At 54.5% G+C, this 20,081-nt stretch overlaps 22 non-coding genes across 22 annotated transcripts; all 22 read left to right on the plus strand.

Moving 5' to 3' along the window:
• Positions 1–296: 296 nt before the first annotated feature.
• LOC138564975 (U5 spliceosomal RNA) lies at positions 297–412 on the plus strand. The gene has a single exon (XR_011300899.1). It is a non-coding gene; the product is annotated as a U5 spliceosomal RNA (small nuclear RNA).
• Positions 413–1,188: 776 nt separating this feature from the next.
• Positions 1,189–1,304, plus strand: LOC138564405 (U5 spliceosomal RNA). The gene has a single exon (XR_011300354.1). It is a non-coding gene; the product is annotated as a U5 spliceosomal RNA (small nuclear RNA).
• An 805-nt stretch (positions 1,305–2,109) lies between these two features.
• On the plus strand, positions 2,110–2,225 carry LOC138564406 (U5 spliceosomal RNA). Its single transcript, XR_011300355.1, has one exon. It is a non-coding gene; the product is annotated as a U5 spliceosomal RNA (small nuclear RNA).
• Positions 2,226–3,030: 805 nt separating this feature from the next.
• On the plus strand, positions 3,031–3,146 carry LOC138564407 (U5 spliceosomal RNA). The gene has a single exon (XR_011300356.1). It is a non-coding gene; the product is annotated as a U5 spliceosomal RNA (small nuclear RNA).
• Positions 3,147–3,922: 776 nt separating this feature from the next.
• LOC138564408 (U5 spliceosomal RNA) lies at positions 3,923–4,038 on the plus strand. Its single transcript, XR_011300357.1, has one exon. It is a non-coding gene; the product is annotated as a U5 spliceosomal RNA (small nuclear RNA).
• A 776-nt stretch (positions 4,039–4,814) lies between these two features.
• On the plus strand, positions 4,815–4,930 carry LOC138565105 (U5 spliceosomal RNA). The gene has a single exon (XR_011301021.1). It is a non-coding gene; the product is annotated as a U5 spliceosomal RNA (small nuclear RNA).
• A 799-nt stretch (positions 4,931–5,729) lies between these two features.
• Positions 5,730–5,845, plus strand: LOC138564409 (U5 spliceosomal RNA). The gene has a single exon (XR_011300358.1). It is a non-coding gene; the product is annotated as a U5 spliceosomal RNA (small nuclear RNA).
• Positions 5,846–6,621: 776 nt separating this feature from the next.
• LOC138564410 (U5 spliceosomal RNA) lies at positions 6,622–6,737 on the plus strand. The gene has a single exon (XR_011300359.1). It is a non-coding gene; the product is annotated as a U5 spliceosomal RNA (small nuclear RNA).
• Positions 6,738–7,513: 776 nt separating this feature from the next.
• Positions 7,514–7,629, plus strand: LOC138565106 (U5 spliceosomal RNA). The gene has a single exon (XR_011301022.1). It is a non-coding gene; the product is annotated as a U5 spliceosomal RNA (small nuclear RNA).
• A 799-nt stretch (positions 7,630–8,428) lies between these two features.
• Positions 8,429–8,544, plus strand: LOC138564411 (U5 spliceosomal RNA). The gene has a single exon (XR_011300360.1). It is a non-coding gene; the product is annotated as a U5 spliceosomal RNA (small nuclear RNA).
• An 806-nt stretch (positions 8,545–9,350) lies between these two features.
• On the plus strand, positions 9,351–9,466 carry LOC138564413 (U5 spliceosomal RNA). Its single transcript, XR_011300362.1, has one exon. It is a non-coding gene; the product is annotated as a U5 spliceosomal RNA (small nuclear RNA).
• A 776-nt stretch (positions 9,467–10,242) lies between these two features.
• LOC138564414 (U5 spliceosomal RNA) lies at positions 10,243–10,358 on the plus strand. The gene has a single exon (XR_011300363.1). It is a non-coding gene; the product is annotated as a U5 spliceosomal RNA (small nuclear RNA).
• An 805-nt stretch (positions 10,359–11,163) lies between these two features.
• On the plus strand, positions 11,164–11,279 carry LOC138564415 (U5 spliceosomal RNA). The gene has a single exon (XR_011300364.1). It is a non-coding gene; the product is annotated as a U5 spliceosomal RNA (small nuclear RNA).
• Positions 11,280–12,056: 777 nt separating this feature from the next.
• On the plus strand, positions 12,057–12,172 carry LOC138564416 (U5 spliceosomal RNA). The gene has a single exon (XR_011300365.1). It is a non-coding gene; the product is annotated as a U5 spliceosomal RNA (small nuclear RNA).
• An 805-nt stretch (positions 12,173–12,977) lies between these two features.
• On the plus strand, positions 12,978–13,093 carry LOC138564417 (U5 spliceosomal RNA). The gene has a single exon (XR_011300366.1). It is a non-coding gene; the product is annotated as a U5 spliceosomal RNA (small nuclear RNA).
• Positions 13,094–13,899: 806 nt separating this feature from the next.
• LOC138564418 (U5 spliceosomal RNA) lies at positions 13,900–14,015 on the plus strand. Its single transcript, XR_011300367.1, has one exon. It is a non-coding gene; the product is annotated as a U5 spliceosomal RNA (small nuclear RNA).
• Positions 14,016–14,785: 770 nt separating this feature from the next.
• On the plus strand, positions 14,786–14,901 carry LOC138564976 (U5 spliceosomal RNA). Its single transcript, XR_011300900.1, has one exon. It is a non-coding gene; the product is annotated as a U5 spliceosomal RNA (small nuclear RNA).
• A 776-nt stretch (positions 14,902–15,677) lies between these two features.
• On the plus strand, positions 15,678–15,793 carry LOC138564419 (U5 spliceosomal RNA). Its single transcript, XR_011300368.1, has one exon. It is a non-coding gene; the product is annotated as a U5 spliceosomal RNA (small nuclear RNA).
• An 805-nt stretch (positions 15,794–16,598) lies between these two features.
• LOC138564420 (U5 spliceosomal RNA) lies at positions 16,599–16,714 on the plus strand. Its single transcript, XR_011300369.1, has one exon. It is a non-coding gene; the product is annotated as a U5 spliceosomal RNA (small nuclear RNA).
• An 805-nt stretch (positions 16,715–17,519) lies between these two features.
• LOC138564421 (U5 spliceosomal RNA) lies at positions 17,520–17,635 on the plus strand. Its single transcript, XR_011300370.1, has one exon. It is a non-coding gene; the product is annotated as a U5 spliceosomal RNA (small nuclear RNA).
• Positions 17,636–18,411: 776 nt separating this feature from the next.
• Positions 18,412–18,527, plus strand: LOC138564422 (U5 spliceosomal RNA). The gene has a single exon (XR_011300371.1). It is a non-coding gene; the product is annotated as a U5 spliceosomal RNA (small nuclear RNA).
• An 805-nt stretch (positions 18,528–19,332) lies between these two features.
• LOC138564424 (U5 spliceosomal RNA) lies at positions 19,333–19,448 on the plus strand. The gene has a single exon (XR_011300373.1). It is a non-coding gene; the product is annotated as a U5 spliceosomal RNA (small nuclear RNA).
• The last annotated feature ends 633 nt before the right edge of the window (positions 19,449–20,081 follow it).

Below are 20,081 nucleotides of genomic sequence, written 5' to 3' on the forward strand. Positions count from 1 at the left end.
GACCTTATGTAAACGAGGGGAGTCCTCAGGCAAAGGCAGACTCTGCCTGCCTTTTGGCCAATGTCACATGGCCTGCGGTCTGGAGAAATTTGCATACCCACAATCCCCTGCCAGGTTTCATGACTTTGGATGGGATTGCTTGCAAATAAAGTCATTCTGCCACGGGTTCGGAGCCCGATAGCATTCTCCATTCGCTTCATCTCAAAAAGCGTCATCGTGTGCACTGCTTCACTAAGTCACCCTGAGCTAGTGAGGTGTTGCATTTTTTGCGGCCGCAGTCGGGGCCACTAGAGCGCATACTCTTGTTTCTCTTCAAACCGAATAAATCTTTCGCCTTTTACTAAAGATTTCCGTGGAGAGGAACATTAAAGAGTTTCACTCAATTTTTTGAAGCCCTGCCAAGTGCAGGGTTACCTATGCTAGTTAAAAAAAAAAAGAAACAGAGCAAATGAAAGCGCAAAGCCTGCTTTTCAGCTGTTGGCTTGCACCCCCCAGCTGTCAGTCAGCCTTTGCAGGGGTCCTTGCAGCACAGCCAGGCTGATGCCTTGCAGTGGTAGCCAGAGGGGGGAGCCTTTAGCTAATGCTTGCTGCTGTCGCCACCTGCTGGTGAGCCAGCAGAGGCTGGCTCCAAGCTAGCATCCAGGAGGATATGGCCCCAGTGGGCAGGGGTTTGGGCCCGGGCCCCGATCGGCTGACGAACGCCTGACAAACGCCGTCCTTTGCCCGCTGGCAGCCCAGGAGGCCCAGCACCCGTGCAAGACAGGGTGAGGGCGGAAAATGACCCCTGTGTCCTGAGAAAGGAGAGAGCGGGCTGCTTCTTCAACATCCTGGGGGAGGAGCCCCATCTCTGGGGCCCAAAAGAAAATCTCACGCCTGCCTCCCAGAAGCCCTAGACCTTATGTAAACGAGGGGAGTCCTCAAGCAAAAGCAGACTCTGCCTGCCTTTTGGCCAATGTCACATGGCCTGCGGTCTGGAGAAATTTGCATACCCACAATCCCCTGCCAGGTTTCATGACTTTGGATGGGATTGCTTGCAAATAAAGTCATTCTGCCACGGGTTCGGAGCCCGATAGCATTCTCCATTCGCTTCATCTCAAAAAGCGTCATCGTGTGCACTGCTTCACTAAGTCACCCTGAGCTAGTGAGGTGTTGCATTTTTTGCGGCCGCAGTCGGGGCCACTAGAGCGCATACTCTGGTTTCTCTTCAAACCGAATAAATCTTTCGCCTTTTACTAAAGATTTCCGTGGAGAGGAACATTAAAGAGTTTCACTCAATTTTTTGAAGCCCTGCCAAGTGCAGGGTTACCTATGCTGGTTATAAAAAAAAAGAAACAGAGCAAATGAAAGCGCAAAGCCTGCTTTTCAGCTGTTGGCTTGCACCCCCCAGCTGTCAGTCAGCCTTTGCAGGGGTCCTCGCAGCACAGCCAGGCTGATGCCTTGCAGTGGTAGCCAGAGGGGGGAGCCTTTAGCTAATGCTTGCTGCTGTCGCCACCTGCTGGTGAGCCAGCAGAGGCTGGCTCCAAGCTAGCATCCAGGAGGATATGGCCCCAGTGGGCAGGGGTTTGGGCCCGGGCCCCGATCGGCTGACAAACGCCTGACAAACGCCGTCCTTTGCCCGGCGGGCTTTGCCCTGGCGGGCAAAAGAACCTGGCAGCCCAGGAGGCCCAGCACCCGTGCAAGACAGGGTGAGGGCGGAAAATGACCCCTGTGTCCTGAGAAAGGAGAGAGCGGGCTGCTTTTTCAACATCCTGGGGGAGGAGCCCCATCTCTGGGGCCCAAAAGAAAATCTCACGCCTGCCTCCCAGAAGCCCTAGACCTTATGTAAACGAGGGGAGTCCTCAGGCAAAGGCAGACTCTGCCTGCCTTTTGGCCAATGTCACATGGCCTGCGGTCTGGAGAAATTTGCATACCCACAATCCCCTGCCAGGTTTCATGACTTTGGATGGGATTGCTTGCAAATAAAGTCATTCTGCCACGGGTTCGGAGCCCGATAGCATTCTCCATTCGCTTCATCTCAAAAAGCGTCATCGTGTGCACTGCTTCACTAAGTCACCCTGAGCTAGTGAGGTGTTGCATTTTTTGCGGCCGCAGTCGGGGCCACTAGAGCGCATACTCTGGTTTCTCTTCAAACCGAATAAATCTTTCGCCTTTTACTAAAGATTTCCGTGGAGAGGAACATTAAAGAGTTTCACTCAATTTTTTGAAGCCCTGCCAAGTGCAGGGTTACCTATGCTGGTTAAAAAAAAAAAGAAACAGAGCAAATGAAAGCGCAAAGCCTGCTTTTCAGCTGTTGGCTTGCACCCCCCAGCTGTCAGTCAGCCTTTGCAGGGGTCCTCGCAGCACAGCCAGGCTGATGCTTTGCAGTGGTAGCCAGAGGGGGGAGCCTTTAGCTAATGCTTGCTGCTGTCGCCACCTGCTGGTGAGCCAGCAGAGGCTGGCTCCAAGCTAGCATCCAGGAGGATATGGCCCCAGTGGGCAGGGGTTTGGGCCCGGGCCCCGATCGGCTGACGAACGCCTGACAAACGCCGTCCTTTGCCCGGCGGGCTTTGCCCTGGCGGGCAAAAGAACCTGGCAGCCCAGGAGGCCCAGCACCCGTGCAAGACAGGGTGAGGGCGGAAAATGACCCCTGTGTCCTGAGAAAGGAGAGAGCGGGCTGCTTTTTCAACATCCTGGGGGAGGAGCCCCATCTCTGGGGCCCAAAAGAAAATCTCACGCCTGCCTCCCAGAAGCCCTAGACCTTATGTAAACGAGGGGAGTCCTCAGGCAAAGGCAGACTCTGCCTGCCTTTTGGCCAATGTCACATGGCCTGCGGTCTGGAGAAATTTGCATACCCACAATCCCCTGCCAGGTTTCATGACTTTGGATGGGATTGCTTGCAAATAAAGTCATTCTGCCACGGGTTCGGAGCCCGATAGCATTCTCCATTCGCTTCATCTCAAAAAGCGTCATCGTGTGCACTGCTTCACTAAGTCACCCTGAGCTAGTGAGGTGTTGCATTTTTTGCGGCCGCAGTCGGGGCCACTAGAGCGCATACTCTGGTTTCTCTTCAAACCGAATAAATCTTTCGCCTTTTACTAAAGATTTCCGTGGAGAGGAACATTAAAGAGTTTCACTCAATTTTTTGAAGCCCTGCCAAGTGCAGGGTTACCTATGCTGGTTAAAAAAAAAAAGAAACAGAGCAAATGAAAGCGCAAAGCCTGCTTTTCAGCTGTTGGCTTGCACCCCCCAGCTGTCAGTCAGCCTTTGCAGGGGTCCTCGCAGCACAGCCAGGCTGATGCTTTGCAGTGGTAGCCAGAGGGGGGAGCCTTTAGCTAATGCTTGCTGCTGTCGCCACCTGCTGGTGAGCCAGCAGAGGCTGGCTCCAAGCTAGCATCCAGGAGGATATGGCCCCAGTGGGCAGGGGTTTGGGCCCGGGCCCCGATCGGCTGACGAACGCCTGACAAACGCCGTCCTTTGCCCGCTGGCAGCCCAGGAGGCCCAGCACCCGTGCAAGACAGGGTGAGGGCGGAAAATGACCCCTGTGTCCTGAGAAAGGAGAGAGCGGGCTGCTTTTTCAACATCCTGGGGGAGGAGCCCCATCTCTGGGGCCCAAAAGAAAATCTCACGCCTGCCTCCCAGAAGCCCTAGACCTTATGTAAACGAGGGGAGTCCTCAGGCAAAGGCAGACTCTGCCTGCCTTTTGGCCAATGTCACATGGCCTGCGGTCTGGAGAAATTTGCATACCCACAATCCCCTGCCAGGTTTCATGACTTTGGATGGGATTGCTTGCAAATAAAGTCATTCTGCCACGGGTTCGGAGCCCGATAGCATTCTCCATTCGCTTCATCTCAAAAAGCGTCATCGTGTGCACTGCTTCACTAAGTCACCCTGAGCTAGTGAGGTGTTGCATTTTTTGCGGCCGCAGTCGGGGCCACTAGAGCGCATACTCTGGTTTCTCTTCAAACCGAATAAATCTTTCGCCTTTTACTAAAGATTTCCGTGGAGAGGAACATTAAAGAGTTTCACTCAATTTTTTGAAGCCCTGCCAAGTGCAGGGTTACCTATGCTGGTTAAAAAAAAAAAGAAACAGAGCAAATGAAAGTGCAAAGCCTGCTTTTCAGCTGTTGGCTTGCACCCCCCAGCTGTCAGTCAGCCTTTGCAGGGGTCCTTGCAGCACAGCCAGGCTGATGCCTTGCAGTGGTAGCCAGAGGGGGGAGCCTTTAGCTAATGCTTGCTGCTGTCGCCACCTGCTGGTGAGCCAGCAGAGGCTGGCTCCAAGCTAGCATCCAGGAGGATATGGCCCCAGTGGGCAGGGGTTTGGGCCCGGGCCCCGATCGGCTGACGAACGCCTGACAAACGCCGTCCTTTGCCCGCTGGCAGCCCAGGAGGCCCAGCACCCGTGCAAGACAGGGTGAGGGCGGAAAATGACCCCTGTGTCCTGAGAAAGGAGAGAGCGGGCTGCTTCTTCAACATCCTGGGGGAGGAGCCCCATCTCTGGGGCCCAAAAGAAAATCTCACGCCTGCCTCCCAGAAGCCCTAGACCTTATGTAAACGAGGGGAGTCCTCAAGCAAAAGCAGACTCTGCCTGCCTTTTGGCCAATGTTACATGGCCTGCGGTCTGGAGAAATTTGCATACCCACAATCCCCTGCCAGGTTTCATGACTTTGGATGGGATTGCTTGCAAATAAAGTCATTCTGCCACGGGTTCGGAGCCCGATGGCATTCTCCATTCGCTTCATCTCAAAAAGCGTCATCGTGTGCACTGCTTCACTAAGTCACCCTGAGCTAGTGAGGTGTTGCATTTTTTGCGGCCGCAGTCGGGGCCACTAGAGCGCATACTCTGGTTTCTCTTCAAACCGAATAAATCTTTCGCCTTTTACTAAAGATTTCCGTGGAGAGGAACATTAAAGAGTTTCACTCAATGTTTTGAAGCCCTGCCAAGTGCAGGGTTACCTATGCTGGTTAAAAAGAAACAGAGCAAATGAAAGCGCAAAGCCTGCTTTTCAGCTGTTGGCTTGCACCCCCCAGCTGTCAGTCAGCCTTTGCAGGGGTCCTCGCAGCACAGCCAGGCTGATGCCTTGCAGTGGTAGCCAGAGGGGGGAGCCTTTAGCTAATGCTTGCTGCTGTCGCCACCTGCTGGTGAGCCAGCAGAGGCTGGCTCCAAGCTAGCATCCAGGAGGATATGGCCCCAGTGGGCAGGGGTTTGGGCCCGGGCCCCGATCGCCTGACAAACGCCTGACAAACGCCGTCCTTTGCCCGGCGGGCTTTGCCCTGGCGGGCAAAAGAACCTGGCAGCCCAGGAGGCCCAGCACCCGTGCAAGACAGGGTGAGGGCGGAAAATGACCCCTGTGTCCTGAGAAAGGAGAGAGCGGGCTGCTTTTTCAACATCCTGGGGGAGGAGCCCCATCTCTGGGGCCCAAAAGAAAATCTCACGCCTGCCTCCCAGAAGCCCTAGACCTTATGTAAACGAGGGGAGTCCTCAGGCAAAGGCAGACTCTGCCTGCCTTTTGGCCAATGTCACATGGCCTGCGGTCTGGAGAAATTTGCATACCCACAATCCCCTGCCAGGTTTCATGACTTTGGATGGGATTGCTTGCAAATAAAGTCATTCTGCCACGGGTTCGGAGCCCGATAGCATTCTCCATTCGCTTCATCTCAAAAAGCGTCATCGTGTGCACTGCTTCACTAAGTCACCCTGAGCTAGTGAGGTGTTGCATTTTTTGCGGCCGCAGTCGGGGCCACTAGAGCGCATACTCTGGTTTCTCTTCAAACCGAATAAATCTTTCGCCTTTTACTAAAGATTTCCGTGGAGAGGAACATTAAAGAGTTTCACTCAATTTTTTGAAGCCCTGCCAAGTGCAGGGTTACCTATGCTGGTTAAAAAAAAAAAGAAACAGAGCAAATGAAAGCGCAAAGCCTGCTTTTCAGCTGTTGGCTTGCACCCCCCAGCTGTCAGTCAGCCTTTGCAGGGGTCCTCGCAGCACAGCCAGGCTGATGCTTTGCAGTGGTAGCCAGAGGGGGGAGCCTTTAGCTAATGCTTGCTGCTGTCGCCACCTGCTGGTGAGCCAGCAGAGGCTGGCTCCAAGCTAGCATCCAGGAGGATATGGCCCCAGTGGGCAGGGGTTTGGGCCCGGGCCCCGATCGGCTGACGAACGCCTGACAAACGCCGTCCTTTGCCCGCTGGCAGCCCAGGAGGCCCAGCACCCGTGCAAGACAGGGTGAGGGCGGAAAATGACCCCTGTGTCCTGAGAAAGGAGAGAGCGGGCTGCTTTTTCAACATCCTGGGGGAGGAGCCCCATCTCTGGGGCCCAAAAGAAAATCTCACGCCTGCCTCCCAGAAGCCCTAGACCTTATGTAAACGAGGGGAGTCCTCAGGCAAAGGCAGACTCTGCCTGCCTTTTGGCCAATGTCACATGGCCTGCGGTCTGGAGAAATTTGCATACCCACAATCCCCTGCCAGGTTTCATGACTTTGGATGGGATTGCTTGCAAATAAAGTCATTCTGCCACGGGTTCGGAGCCCGATAGCATTCTCCATTCGCTTCATCTCAAAAAGCGTCATCGTGTGCACTGCTTCACTAAGTCACCCTGAGCTAGTGAGGTGTTGCATTTTTTGCGGCCGCAGTCGGGGCCACTAGAGCGCATACTCTGGTTTCTCTTCAAACCGAATAAATCTTTCGCCTTTTACTAAAGATTTCCGTGGAGAGGAACATTAAAGAGTTTCACTCAATTTTTTGAAGCCCTGCCAAGTGCAGGGTTACCTATGCTGGTTAAAAAAAAAAAGAAACAGAGCAAATGAAAGCGCAAAGCCTGCTTTTCAGCTGTTGGCTTGCACCCCCCAGCTGTCAGTCAGCCTTTGCAGGGGTCCTTGCAGCACAGCCAGGCTGATGCCTTGCAGTGGTAGCCAGAGGGGGGAGCCTTTAGCTAATGCTTGCTGCTGTCGCCACCTGCTGGTGAGCCAGCAGAGGCTGGCTCCAAGCTAGCATCCAGGAGGATATGGCCCCAGTGGGCAGGGGTTTGGGCCCGGGCCCCGATCGGCTGACGAACGCCTGACAAACGCCGTCCTTTGCCCGCTGGCAGCCCAGGAGGCCCAGCACCCGTGCAAGACAGGGTGAGGGCGGAAAATGACCCCTGTGTCCTGAGAAAGGAGAGAGCGGGCTGCTTCTTCAACATCCTGGGGGAGGAGCCCCATCTCTGGGGCCCAAAAGAAAATCTCACGCCTGCCTCCCAGAAGCCCTAGACCTTATGTAAACGAGGGGAGTCCTCAAGCAAAAGCAGACTCTGCCTGCCTTTTGGCCAATGTTACATGGCCTGCGGTCTGGAGAAATTTGCATACCCACAATCCCCTGCCAGGTTTCATGACTTTGGATGGGATTGCTTGCAAATAAAGTCATTCTGCCACGGGTTCGGAGCCCGATGGCATTCTCCATTCGCTTCATCTCAAAAAGCGTCATCGTGTGCACTGCTTCACTAAGTCACCCTGAGCTAGTGAGGTGTTGCATTTTTTGCGGCCGCAGTCGGGGCCACTAGAGCGCATACTCTGGTTTCTCTTCAAACCGAATAAATCTTTCGCCTTTTACTAAAGATTTCCGTGGAGAGGAACATTAAAGAGTTTCACTCAATGTTTTGAAGCCCTGCCAAGTGCAGGGTTACCTATGCTGGTTAAAAAGAAACAGAGCAAATGAAAGCGCAAAGCCTGCTTTTCAGCTGTTGGCTTGCACCCCCCAGCTGTCAGTCAGCCTTTGCAGGGGTCCTCGCAGCACAGCCAGGCTGATGCCTTGCAGTGGTAGCCAGAGGGGGGAGCCTTTAGCTAATGCTTGCTGCTGTCGCCACCTGCTGGTGAGCCAGCAGAGGCTGGCTCCAAGCTAGCATCCAGGAGGATATGGCCCCAGTGGGCAGGGGTTTGGGCCCGGGCCCCGATCGGCTGACGAACGCCTGACAAACGCCGTCCTTTGCCCGGCGGGCTTTGCCCTGGCGGGCAAAAGAACCTGGCAGCCCAGGAGGCCCAGCACCCGTGCAAGACAGGGTGAGGGCGGAAAATGACCCCTGTGTCCTGAGAAAGGAGAGAGTGGGCTGCTTTTTCAACATCCTGGGGGAGGAGCCCCATCTCTGGGGCCCAAAAGAAAATCTCACGCCTGCCTCCCAGAAGCCCTAGACCTTATGTAAACGAGGGGAGTCCTCAGGCAAAGGCAGACTCTGCCTGCCTTTTGGCCAATGTCACATGGCCTGCGGTCTGGAGAAATTTGCATACCCACAATCCCCTGCCAGGTTTCATGACTTTGGATGGGATTGCTTGCAAATAAAGTCATTCTGCCACGGGTTCGGAGCCCGATAGCATTCTCCATTCGCTTCATCTCAAAAAGCGTCATCGTGTGCACTGCTTCACTAAGTCACCCTGAGCTAGTGAGGTGTTGCATTTTTTGCGGCCGCAGTCGGGGCCACTAGAGCGCATACTCTGGTTTCTCTTCAAACCGAATAAATCTTTCGCCTTTTACTAAAGATTTCCGTGGAGAGGAACATTAAAGAGTTTCACTCAATTTTTTGAAGCCCTGCCAAGTGCAGGGTTACCTATGCTGGTTAAAAAAAAAAAAGAAACAGAGCAAATGAAAGCGCAAAGCCTGCTTTTCAGCTGTTGGCTTGCACCCCCCAGCTGTCAGTCAGCCTTTGCAGGGGTCCTCGCAGCACAGCCAGGCTGATGCCTTGCAGTGGTAGCCAGAGGGGGGAGCCTTTAGCTAATGCTTGCTGCTGTCGCCACCTGCTGGTGAGCCAGCAGAGGCTGGCTCCAAGCTAGCATCCAGGAGGATATGGCCCCAGTGGGCAGGGGTTTGGGCCCGGGCCCCGATCGCCTGACAAACGCCTGACAAACGCCGTCCTTTGCCCGGCGGGCTTTGCCCTGGCGGGCAAAAGAACCTGGCAGCCCAGGAGGCCCAGCACCCGTGCAAGACAGGGTGAGGGCGGAAAATGACCCCTGTGTCCTGAGAAAGGAGAGAGCGGGCTGCTTTTTCAACATCCTGGGGGAGGAGCCCCATCTCTGGGGCCCAAAAGAAAATCTCACGCCTGCCTCCCAGAAGCCCTAGACCTTATGTAAACGAGGGGAGTCCTCAGGCAAAGGCAGACTCTGCCTGCCTTTTGGCCAATGTCACATGGCCTGCGGTCTGGAGAAATTTGCATACCCACAATCCCCTGCCAGGTTTCATGACTTTGGATGGGATTGCTTGCAAATAAAGTCATTCTGCCACGGGTTCGGAGCCCGATAGCATTCTCCATTCGCTTCATCTCAAAAAGCGTCATCGTGTGCACTGCTTCACTAAGTCACCCTGAGCTAGTGAGGTGTTGCATTTTTTGCGGCCGCAGTCGGGGCCACTAGAGCGCATACTCTGGTTTCTCTTCAAACCGAATAAATCTTTCGCCTTTTACTAAAGATTTCCGTGGAGAGGAACATTAAAGAGTTTCACTCAATTTTTTGAAGCCCTGCCAAGTGCAGGGTTACCTATGCTGGTTAAAAAAAAAAAGAAACAGAGCAAATGAAAGCGCAAAGCCTGCTTTTCAGCTGTTGGCTTGCACCCCCCAGCTGTCAGTCAGCCTTTGCAGGGGTCCTTGCAGCACAGCCAGGCTGATGCCTTGCAGTGGTAGCCAGAGGGGGGAGCCTTTAGCTAATGCTTGCTGCTGTCGCCACCTGCTGGTGAGCCAGCAGAGGCTGGCTCCAAGCTAGCATCCAGGAGGATATGGCCCCAGTGGGCAGGGGTTTGGGCCCGGGCCCCGATCGGCTGACGAACGCCTGACAAACGCCGTCCTTTGCCCGCTGGCAGCCCAGGAGGCCCAGCACCCGTGCAAGACAGGGTGAGGGCGGAAAATGACCCCTGTGTCCTGAGAAAGGAGAGAGCGGGCTGCTTCTTCAACATCCTGGGGGAGGAGCCCCATCTCTGGGGCCCAAAAGAAAATCTCACGCCTGCCTCCCAGAAGCCCTAGACCTTATGTAAACGAGGGGAGTCCTCAAGCAAAAGCAGACTCTGCCTGCCTTTTGGCCAATGTCACATGGCCTGCGGTCTGGAGAAATTTGCATACCCACAATCCCCTGCCAGGTTTCATGACTTTGGATGGGATTGCTTGCAAATAAAGTCATTCTGCCACGGGTTCGGAGCCCGATAGCATTCTCCATTCGCTTCATCTCAAAAAGCGTCATCGTGTGCACTGCTTCACTAAGTCACCCTGAGCTAGTGAGGTGTTGCATTTTTTGCGGCCGCAGTCGGGGCCACTAGAGCGCATACTCTGGTTTCTCTTCAAACCGAATAAATCTTTCGCCTTTTACTAAAGATTTCCGTGGAGAGGAACATTAAAGAGTTTCACTCAATTTTTTGAAGCCCTGCCAAGTGCAGGGTTACCTATGCTGGTTATAAAAAAAAAGAAACAGAGCAAATGAAAGCGCAAAGCCTGCTTTTCAGCTGTTGGCTTGCACCCCCCAGCTGTCAGTCAGCCTTTGCAGGGGTCCTCGCAGCACAGCCAGGCTGATGCCTTGCAGTGGTAGCCAGAGGGGGGAGCCTTTAGCTAATGCTTGCTGCTGTCGCCACCTGCTGGTGAGCCAGCAGAGGCTGGCTCCAAGCTAGCATCCAGGAGGATATGGCCCCAGTGGGCAGGGGTTTGGGCCCGGGCCCCGATCGGCTGACAAACGCCTGACAAACGCCGTCCTTTGCCCGGCGGGCTTTGCCCTGGCGGGCAAAAGAACCTGGCAGCCCAGGAGGCCCAGCACCCGTGCAAGACAGGGTGAGGGCGGAAAATGACCCCTGTGTCCTGAGAAAGGAGAGAGCGGGCTGCTTTTTCAACATCCTGGGGGAGGAGCCCCATCTCTGGGGCCCAAAAGAAAATCTCACGCCTGCCTCCCAGAAGCCCTAGACCTTATGTAAACGAGGGGAGTCCTCAGGCAAAGGCAGACTCTGCCTGCCTTTTGGCCAATGTCACATGGCCTGCGGTCTGGAGAAATTTGCATACCCACAATCCCCTGCCAGGTTTCATGACTTTGGATGGGATTGCTTGCAAATAAAGTCATTCTGCCACGGGTTCGGAGCCCGATAGCATTCTCCATTCGCTTCATCTCAAAAAGCGTCATCGTGTGCACTGCTTCACTAAGTCACCCTGAGCTAGTGAGGTGTTGCATTTTTTGCGGCCGCAGTCGGGGCCACTAGAGCGCATACTCTGGTTTCTCTTCAAACCGAATAAATCTTTCGCCTTTTACTAAAGATTTCCGTGGAGAGGAACATTAAAGAGTTTCACTCAATTTTTTGAAGCCCTGCCAAGTGCAGGGTTACCTATGCTGGTTAAAAAAAAAAAAGAAACAGAGCAAATGAAAGCGCAAAGCCTGCTTTTCAGCTGTTGGCTTGCACCCCCCAGCTGTCAGTCAGCCTTTGCAGGGGTCCTTGCAGCACAGCCAGGCTGATGCCTTGCAGTGGTAGCCAGAGGGGGGAGCCTTTAGCTAATGCTTGCTGCTGTCGCCACCTGCTGGTGAGCCAGCAGAGGCTGGCTCCAAGCTAGCATCCAGGAGGATATGGCCCCAGTGGGCAGGGGTTTGGGCCCGGGCCCCGATCGGCTGACGAACGCCTGACAAACGCCGTCCTTTGCCCGCTGGCAGCCCAGGAGGCCCAGCACCCGTGCAAGACAGGGTGAGGGCGGAAAATGACCCCTGTGTCCTGAGAAAGGAGAGAGCGGGCTGCTTCTTCAACATCCTGGGGGAGGAGCCCCATCTCTGGGGCCCAAAAGAAAATCTCACGCCTGCCTCCCAGAAGCCCTAGACCTTATGTAAACGAGGGGAGTCCTCAAGCAAAAGCAGACTCTGCCTGCCTTTTGGCCAATGTCACATGGCCTGCGGTCTGGAGAAATTTGCATACCCACAATCCCCTGCCAGGTTTCATGACTTTGGATGGGATTGCTTGCAAATAAAGTCATTCTGCCACGGGTTCGGAGCCCGATAGCATTCTCCATTCGCTTCATCTCAAAAAGCGTCATCGTGTGCACTGCTTCACTAAGTCACCCTGAGCTAGTGAGGTGTTGCATTTTTTGCGGCCGCAGTCGGGGCCACTAGAGCGCATACTCTGGTTTCTCTTCAAACCGAATAAATCTTTCGCCTTTTACTAAAGATTTCCGTGGAGAGGAACATTAAAGAGTTTCACTCAATTTTTTGAAGCCCTGCCAAGTGCAGGGTTACCTATGCTGGTTATAAAAAAAAAGAAACAGAGCAAATGAAAGCGCAAAGCCTGCTTTTCAGCTGTTGGCTTGCACCCCCCAGCTGTCAGTCAGCCTTTGCAGGGGTCCTCGCAGCACAGCCAGGCTGATGCTTTGCAGTGGTAGCCAGAGGGGGGAGCCTTTAGCTAATGCTTGCTGCTGTCGCCACCTGCTGGTGAGCCAGCAGAGGCTGGCTCCAAGCTAGCATCCAGGAGGATATGGCCCCAGTGGGCAGGGGTTTGGGCCCGGGCCCCGATCGGCTGACGAACGCCTGACAAACGCCGTCCTTTGCCCGGCGGGCTTTGCCCTGGCGGGCAAAAGAACCTGGCAGCCCAGGAGGCCCAGCACCCGTGCAAGACAGGGTGAGGGCGGAAAATGACCCCTGTGTCCTGAGAAAGGAGAGAGTGGGCTGCTTTTTCAACATCCTGGGGGAGGAGCCCCATCTCTGGGGCCCAAAAGAAAATCTCACGCCTGCCTCCCAGAAGCCCTAGACCTTATGTAAACGAGGGGAGTCCTCAGGCAAAGGCAGACTCTGCCTGCCTTTTGGCCAATGTCACATGGCCTGCGGTCTGGAGAAATTTGCATACCCACAATCCCCTGCCAGGTTTCATGACTTTGGATGGGATTGCTTGCAAATAAAGTCATTCTGCCACGGGTTCGGAGCCCGATAGCATTCTCCATTCGCTTCATCTCAAAAAGCGTCATCGTGTGCACTGCTTCACTAAGTCACCCTGAGCTAGTGAGGTGTTGCATTTTTTGCGGCCGCAGTCGGGGCCACTAGAGCGCATACTCTGGTTTCTCTTCAAACCGAATAAATCTTTCGCCTTTTACTAAAGATTTCCGTGGAGAGGAACATTAAAGAGTTTCACTCAATTTTTTGAAGCCCTGCCAAGTGCAGGGTTACCTATGCTGGTTAAAAAAAAAAAAGAAACAGAGCAAATGAAAGCGCAAAGCCTGCTTTTCAGCTGTTGGCTTGCACCCCCCAGCTGTCAGTCAGCCTTTGCAGGGGTCCTCGCAGCACAGCCAGGCTGATGCCTTGCAGTGGTAGCCAGAGGGGGGAGCCTTTAGCTAATGCTTGCTGCTGTCGCCACCTGCTGGTGAGCCAGCAGAAGCTGGCTCCAAGCTAGCATCCAGGAGGATATGGCCCCAGTGGGCAGGGGTTTGGGCCCGGGCCCCGATCGCCTGACAAACGCCTGACAAACGCCGTCCTTTGCCCGGCGGGCTTTGCCCTGGCGGGCAAAAGAACCTGGCAGCCCAGGAGGCCCAGCACCCGTGCAAGACAGGGTGAGGGCGGAAAATGACCCCTGTGTCCTGAGAAAGGAGAGAGCGGGCTGCTTTTTCAACATCCTGGGGGAGGAGCCCCATCTCTGGGGCCCAAAAGAAAATCTCACGCCTGCCTCCCAGAAGCCCTAGACCTTATGTAAACGAGGGGAGTCCTCAGGCAAAGGCAGACTCTGCCTGCCTTTTGGCCAATGTCACATGGCCTGCGGTCTGGAGAAATTTGCATACCCACAATCCCCTGCCAGGTTTCATGACTTTGGATGGGATTGCTTGCAAATAAAGTCATTCTGCCACGGGTTCGGAGCCCGATAGCATTCTCCATTCGCTTCATCTCAAAAAGCGTCATCGTGTGCACTGCTTCACTAAGTCACCCTGAGCTAGTGAGGTGTTGCATTTTTTGCGGCCGCAGTCGGGGCCACTAGAGCGCATACTCTGGTTTCTCTTCAAACCGAATAAATCTTTCGCCTTTTACTAAAGATTTCCGTGGAGAGGAACATTAAAGAGTTTCACTCAATTTTTTGAAGCCCTGCCAAGTGCAGGGTTACCTATGCTGGTTAAAAAGAAACAGAGCAAATGAAAGCGCAAAGCCTGCTTTTCAGCTGTTGGCTTGCACCCCCCAGCTGTCAGTCAGCCTTTGCAGGGGTCCTCGCAGCACAGCCAGGCTGATGCCTTGCAGTGGTAGCCAGAGGGGGGAGCCTTTAGCTAATGCTTGCTGCTGTCGCCACCTGCTGGTGAGCCAGCAGAGGCTGGCTCCAAGCTAGCATCCAGGAGGATATGGCCCCAGTGGGCAGGGGTTTGGGCCCGGGCCCCGATCGGCTGACGAACGCCTGACAAACGCCGTCCTTTGCCCGCTGGCAGCCCAGGAGGCCCAGCACCCGTGCAAGACAGGGTGAGGGCGGAAAATGACCCCTGTGTCCTGAGAAAGGAGAGAGCGGGCTGCTTCTTCAACATCCTGGGGGAGGAGCCCCATCTCTGGGGCCCAAAAGAAAATCTCACGCCTGCCTCCCAGAAGCCCTAGACCTTATGTAAACGAGGGGAGTCCTCAGGCAAAGGCAGACTCTGCCTGCCTTTTGGCCAATGTCACATGGCCTGCGGTCTGGAGAAATTTGCATACCCACAATCCCCTGCCAGGTTTCATGACTTTGGATGGGATTGCTTGCAAATAAAGTCATTCTGCCACGGGTTCGGAGCCCGATAGCATTCTCCATTCGCTTCATCTCAAAAAGCGTCATCGTGTGCACTGCTTCACTAAGTCACCCTGAGCTAGTGAGGTGTTGCATTTTTTGCGGCCGCAGTCGGGGCCACTAGAGCGCATACTCTTGTTTCTCTTCAAACCGAATAAATCTTTCGCCTTTTACTAAAGATTTCCGTGGAGAGGAACATTAAAGAGTTTCACTCAATTTTTTGAAGCCCTGCCAAGTGCAGGGTTACCTATGCTAGTTAAAAAAAAAAAGAAACAGAGCAAATGAAAGCGCAAAGCCTGCTTTTCAGCTGTTGGCTTGCACCCCCCAGCTGTCAGTCAGCCTTTGCAGGGGTCCTTGCAGCACAGCCAGGCTGATGCCTTGCAGTGGTAGCCAGAGGGGGGAGCCTTTAGCTAATGCTTGCTGCTGTCGCCACCTGCTGGTGAGCCAGCAGAGGCTGGCTCCAAGCTAGCATCCAGGAGGATATGGCCCCAGTGGGCAGGGGTTTGGGCCCGGGCCCCGATCGGCTGACGAACGCCTGACAAACGCCGTCCTTTGCCCGCTGGCAGCCCAGGAGGCCCAGCACCCGTGCAAGACAGGGTGAGGGCGGAAAATGACCCCTGTGTCCTGAGAAAGGAGAGAGCGGGCTGCTTCTTCAACATCCTGGGGGAGGAGCCCCATCTCTGGGGCCCAAAAGAAAATCTCACGCCTGCCTCCCAGAAGCCCTAGACCTTATGTAAACGAGGGGAGTCCTCAAGCAAAAGCAGACTCTGCCTGCCTTTTGGCCAATGTCACATGGCCTGCGGTCTGGAGAAATTTGCATACCCACAATCCCCTGCCAGGTTTCATGACTTTGGATGGGATTGCTTGCAAATAAAGTCATTCTGCCACGGGTTCGGAGCCCGATAGCATTCTCCATTCGCTTCATCTCAAAAAGCGTCATCGTGTGCACTGCTTCACTAAGTCACCCTGAGCTAGTGAGGTGTTGCATTTTTTGCGGCCGCAGTCGGGGCCACTAGAGCGCATACTCTGGTTTCTCTTCAAACCGAATAAATCTTTCGCCTTTTACTAAAGATTTCCGTGGAGAGGAACATTAAAGAGTTTCACTCAATTTTTTGAAGCCCTGCCAAGTGCAGGGTTACCTATGCTGGTTATAAAAAAAAAGAAACAGAGCAAATGAAAGCGCAAAGCCTGCTTTTCAGCTGTTGGCTTGCACCCCCCAGCTGTCAGTCAGCCTTTGCAGGGGTCCTCGCAGCACAGCCAGGCTGATGCCTTGCAGTGGTAGCCAGAGGGGGGAGCCTTTAGCTAATGCTTGCTGCTGTCGCCACCTGCTGGTGAGCCAGCAGAGGCTGGCTCCAAGCTAGCATCCAGGAGGATATGGCCCCAGTGGGCAGGGGTTTGGGCCCGGGCCCCGATCGGCTGACAAACGCCTGACAAACGCCGTCCTTTGCCCGGCGGGCTTTGCCCTGGCGGGCAAAAGAACCTGGCAGCCCAGGAGGCCCAGCACCCGTGCAAGACAGGGTGAGGGCGGAAAATGACCCCTGTGTCCTGAGAAAGGAGAGAGCGGGCTGCTTTTTCAACATCCTGGGGGAGGAGCCCCATCTCTGGGGCCCAAAAGAAAATCTCACGCCTGCCTCCCAGAAGCCCTAGACCTTATGTAAACGAGGGGAGTCCTCAGGCAAAGGCAGACTCTGCCTGCCTTTTGGCCAATGTCACATGGCCTGCGGTCTGGAGAAATTTGCATACCCACAATCCCCTGCCAGGTTTCATGACTTTGGATGGGATTGCTTGCAAATAAAGTCATTCTGCCACGGGTTCGGAGCCCGATAGCATTCTCCATTCGCTTCATCTCAAAAAGCGTCATCGTGTGCACTGCTTCACTAAGTCACCCTGAGCTAGTGAGGTGTTGCATTTTTTGCGGCCGCAGTCGGGGCCACTAGAGCGCATACTCTGGTTTCTCTTCAAACCGAATAAATCTTTCGCCTTTTACTAAAGATTTCCGTGGAGAGGAACATTAAAGAGTTTCACTCAATTTTTTGAAGCCCTGCCAAGTGCAGGGTTACCTATGCTGGTTAAAAAAAAAAAGAAACAGAGCAAATGAAAGCGCAAAGCCTGCTTTTCAGCTGTTGGCTTGCACCCCCCAGCTGTCAGTCAGCCTTTGCAGGGGTCCTCGCAGCACAGCCAGGCTGATGCTTTGCAGTGGTAGCCAGAGGGGGGAGCCTTTAGCTAATGCTTGCTGCTGTCGCCACCTGCTGGTGAGCCAGCAGAGGCTGGCTCCAAGCTAGCATCCAGGAGGATATGGCCCCAGTGGGCAGGGGTTTGGGCCCGGGCCCCGATCGGCTGACGAACGCCTGACAAACGCCGTCCTTTGCCCGGCGGGCTTTGCCCTGGCGGGCAAAAGAACCTGGCAGCCCAGGAGGCCCAGCACCCGTGCAAGACAGGGTGAGGGCGGAAAATGACCCCTGTGTCCTGAGAAAGGAGAGAGCGGGCTGCTTTTTCAACATCCTGGGGGAGGAGCCCCATCTCTGGGGCCCAAAAGAAAATCTCACGCCTGCCTCCCAGAAGCCCTAGACCTTATGTAAACGAGGGGAGTCCTCAGGCAAAGGCAGACTCTGCCTGCCTTTTGGCCAATGTCACATGGCCTGCGGTCTGGAGAAATTTGCATACCCACAATCCCCTGCCAGGTTTCATGACTTTGGATGGGATTGCTTGCAAATAAAGTCATTCTGCCACGGGTTCGGAGCCCGATAGCATTCTCCATTCGCTTCATCTCAAAAAGCGTCATCGTGTGCACTGCTTCACTAAGTCACCCTGAGCTAGTGAGGTGTTGCATTTTTTGCGGCCGCAGTCGGGGCCACTAGAGCGCATACTCTGGTTTCTCTTCAAACCGAATAAATCTTTCGCCTTTTACTAAAGATTTCCGTGGAGAGGAACATTAAAGAGTTTCACTCAATTTTTTGAAGCCCTGCCAAGTGCAGGGTTACCTATGCTGGTTAAAAAAAAAAAGAAACAGAGCAAATGAAAGCGCAAAGCCTGCTTTTCAGCTGTTGGCTTGCACCCCCCAGCTGTCAGTCAGCCTTTGCAGGGGTCCTCGCAGCACAGCCAGGCTGATGCTTTGCAGTGGTAGCCAGAGGGGGGAGCCTTTAGCTAATGCTTGCTGCTGTCGCCACCTGCTGGTGAGCCAGCAGAGGCTGGCTCCAAGCTAGCATCCAGGAGGATATGGCCCCAGTGGGCAGGGGTTTGGGCCCGGGCCCCGATCGGCTGACGAACGCCTGACAAACGCCGTCCTTTGCCCGCTGGCAGCCCAGGAGGCCCAGCACCCGTGCAAGACAGGGTGAGGGCGGAAAATGACCCCTGTGTCCTGAGAAAGGAGAGAGCGGGCTGCTTTTTCAACATCCTGGGGGAGGAGCCCCATCTCTGGGGCCCAAAAGAAAATCTCACGCCTGCCTCCCAGAAGCCCTAGACCTTATGTAAACGAGGGGAGTCCTCAGGCAAAGGCAGACTCTGCCTGCCTTTTGGCCAATGTCACATGGCCTGCGGTCTGGAGAAATTTGCATACCCACAATCCCCTGCCAGGTTTCATGACTTTGGATGGGATTGCTTGCAAATAAAGTCATTCTGCCACGGGTTCGGAGCCCGATAGCATTCTCCATTCGCTTCATCTCAAAAAGCGTCATCGTGTGCACTGCTTCACTAAGTCACCCTGAGCTAGTGAGGTGTTGCATTTTTTGCGGCCGCAGTCGGGGCCACTAGAGCGCATACTCTGGTTTCTCTTCAAACCGAATAAATCTTTCGCCTTTTACTAAAGATTTCCGTGGAGAGGAACATTAAAGAGTTTCACTCAATTTTTTGAAGCCCTGCCAAGTGCAGGGTTACCTATGCTGGTTAAAAAAAAAAAGAAACAGAGCAAATGAAAGCGCAAAGCCTGCTTTTCAGCTGTTGGCTTGCACCCCCCAGCTGTCAGTCAGCCTTTGCAGGGGTCCTTGCAGCACAGCCAGGCTGATGCCTTGCAGTGGTAGCCAGAGGGGGGAGCCTTTAGCTAATGCTTGCTGCTGTCGCCACCTGCTGGTGAGCCAGCAGAAGCTGGCTCCAAGCTAGCATCCAGGAGGATATGGCCCCAGTGGGCAGGGGTTTGGGCCCGGGCCCCGATCGCCTGACAAACGCCTGACAAACGCCGTCCTTTGCCCGGCGGGCTTTGCCCTGGCGGGCAAAAGAACCTGGCAGCCCAGGAGGCCCAGCACCCGTGCAAGACAGGGTGAGGGCGGAAAATGACCCCTGTGTCCTGAGAAAGGAGAGAGCGGGCTGCTTTTTCAACATCCTGGGGGAGGAGCCCCATCTCTGGGGCCCAAAAGAAAATCTCACGCCTGCCTCCCAGAAGCCCTAGACCTTATGTAAACGAGGGGAGTCCTCAGGCAAAGGCAGACTCTGCCTGCCTTTTGGCCAATGTCACATGGCCTGCGGTCTGGAGAAATTTGCATACCCACAATCCCCTGCCAGGTTTCATGACTTTGGATGGGATTGCTTGCAAATAAAGTCATTCTGCCACGGGTTCGGAGCCCGATAGCATTCTCCATTCGCTTCATCTCAAAAAGCGTCATCGTGTGCACTGCTTCACTAAGTCACCCTGAGCTAGTGAGGTGTTGCATTTTTTGCGGCCGCAGTCGGGGCCACTAGAGCGCATACTCTGGTTTCTCTTCAAACCGAATAAATCTTTCGCCTTTTACTAAAGATTTCCGTGGAGAGGAACATTAAAGAGTTTCACTCAATTTTTTGAAGCCCTGCCAAGTGCAGGGTTACCTATGCTGGTTAAAAAGAAACAGAGCAAATGAAAGCGCAAAGCCTGCTTTTCAGCTGTTGGCTTGCACCCCCCAGCTGTCAGTCAGCCTTTGCAGGGGTCCTCGCAGCACAGCCAGGCTGATGCCTTGCAGTGGTAGCCAGAGGGGGGAGCCTTTAGCTAATGCTTGCTGCTGTCGCCACCTGCTGGTGAGCCAGCAGAGGCTGGCTCCAAGCTAGCATCCAGGAGGATATGGCCCCAGTGGGCAGGGGTTTGGGCCCGGGCCCCGATCGGCTGACGAACGCCTGACAAACGCCGTCCTTTGCCCGCTGGCAGCCCAGGAGGCCCAGCACCCGTGCAAGACAGGGTGAGGGCGGAAAATGACCCCTGTGTCCTGAGAAAGGAGAGAGCGGGCTGCTTCTTCAACATCCTGGGGGAGGAGCCCCATCTCTGGGGCCCAAAAGAAAATCTCACGCCTGCCTCCCAGAAGCCCTAGACCTTATGTAAACGAGGGGAGTCCTCAGGCAAAGGCAGACTCTGCCTGCCTTTTGGCCAATGTCACATGGCCTGCGGTCTGGAGAAATTTGCATACCCACAATCCCCTGCCAGGTTTCATGACTTTGGATGGGATTGCTTGCAAATAAAGTCATTCTG

The sequence above is a fragment of the Ambystoma mexicanum genome, chromosome 1q, assembly GCF_040938575.1.
Source record: "Ambystoma mexicanum isolate Mex_15411 chromosome 1q, UKY_AmexF1_1, whole genome shotgun sequence".
Taxonomy (NCBI): Eukaryota; Metazoa; Chordata; class Amphibia; order Caudata; family Ambystomatidae; genus Ambystoma; species Ambystoma mexicanum.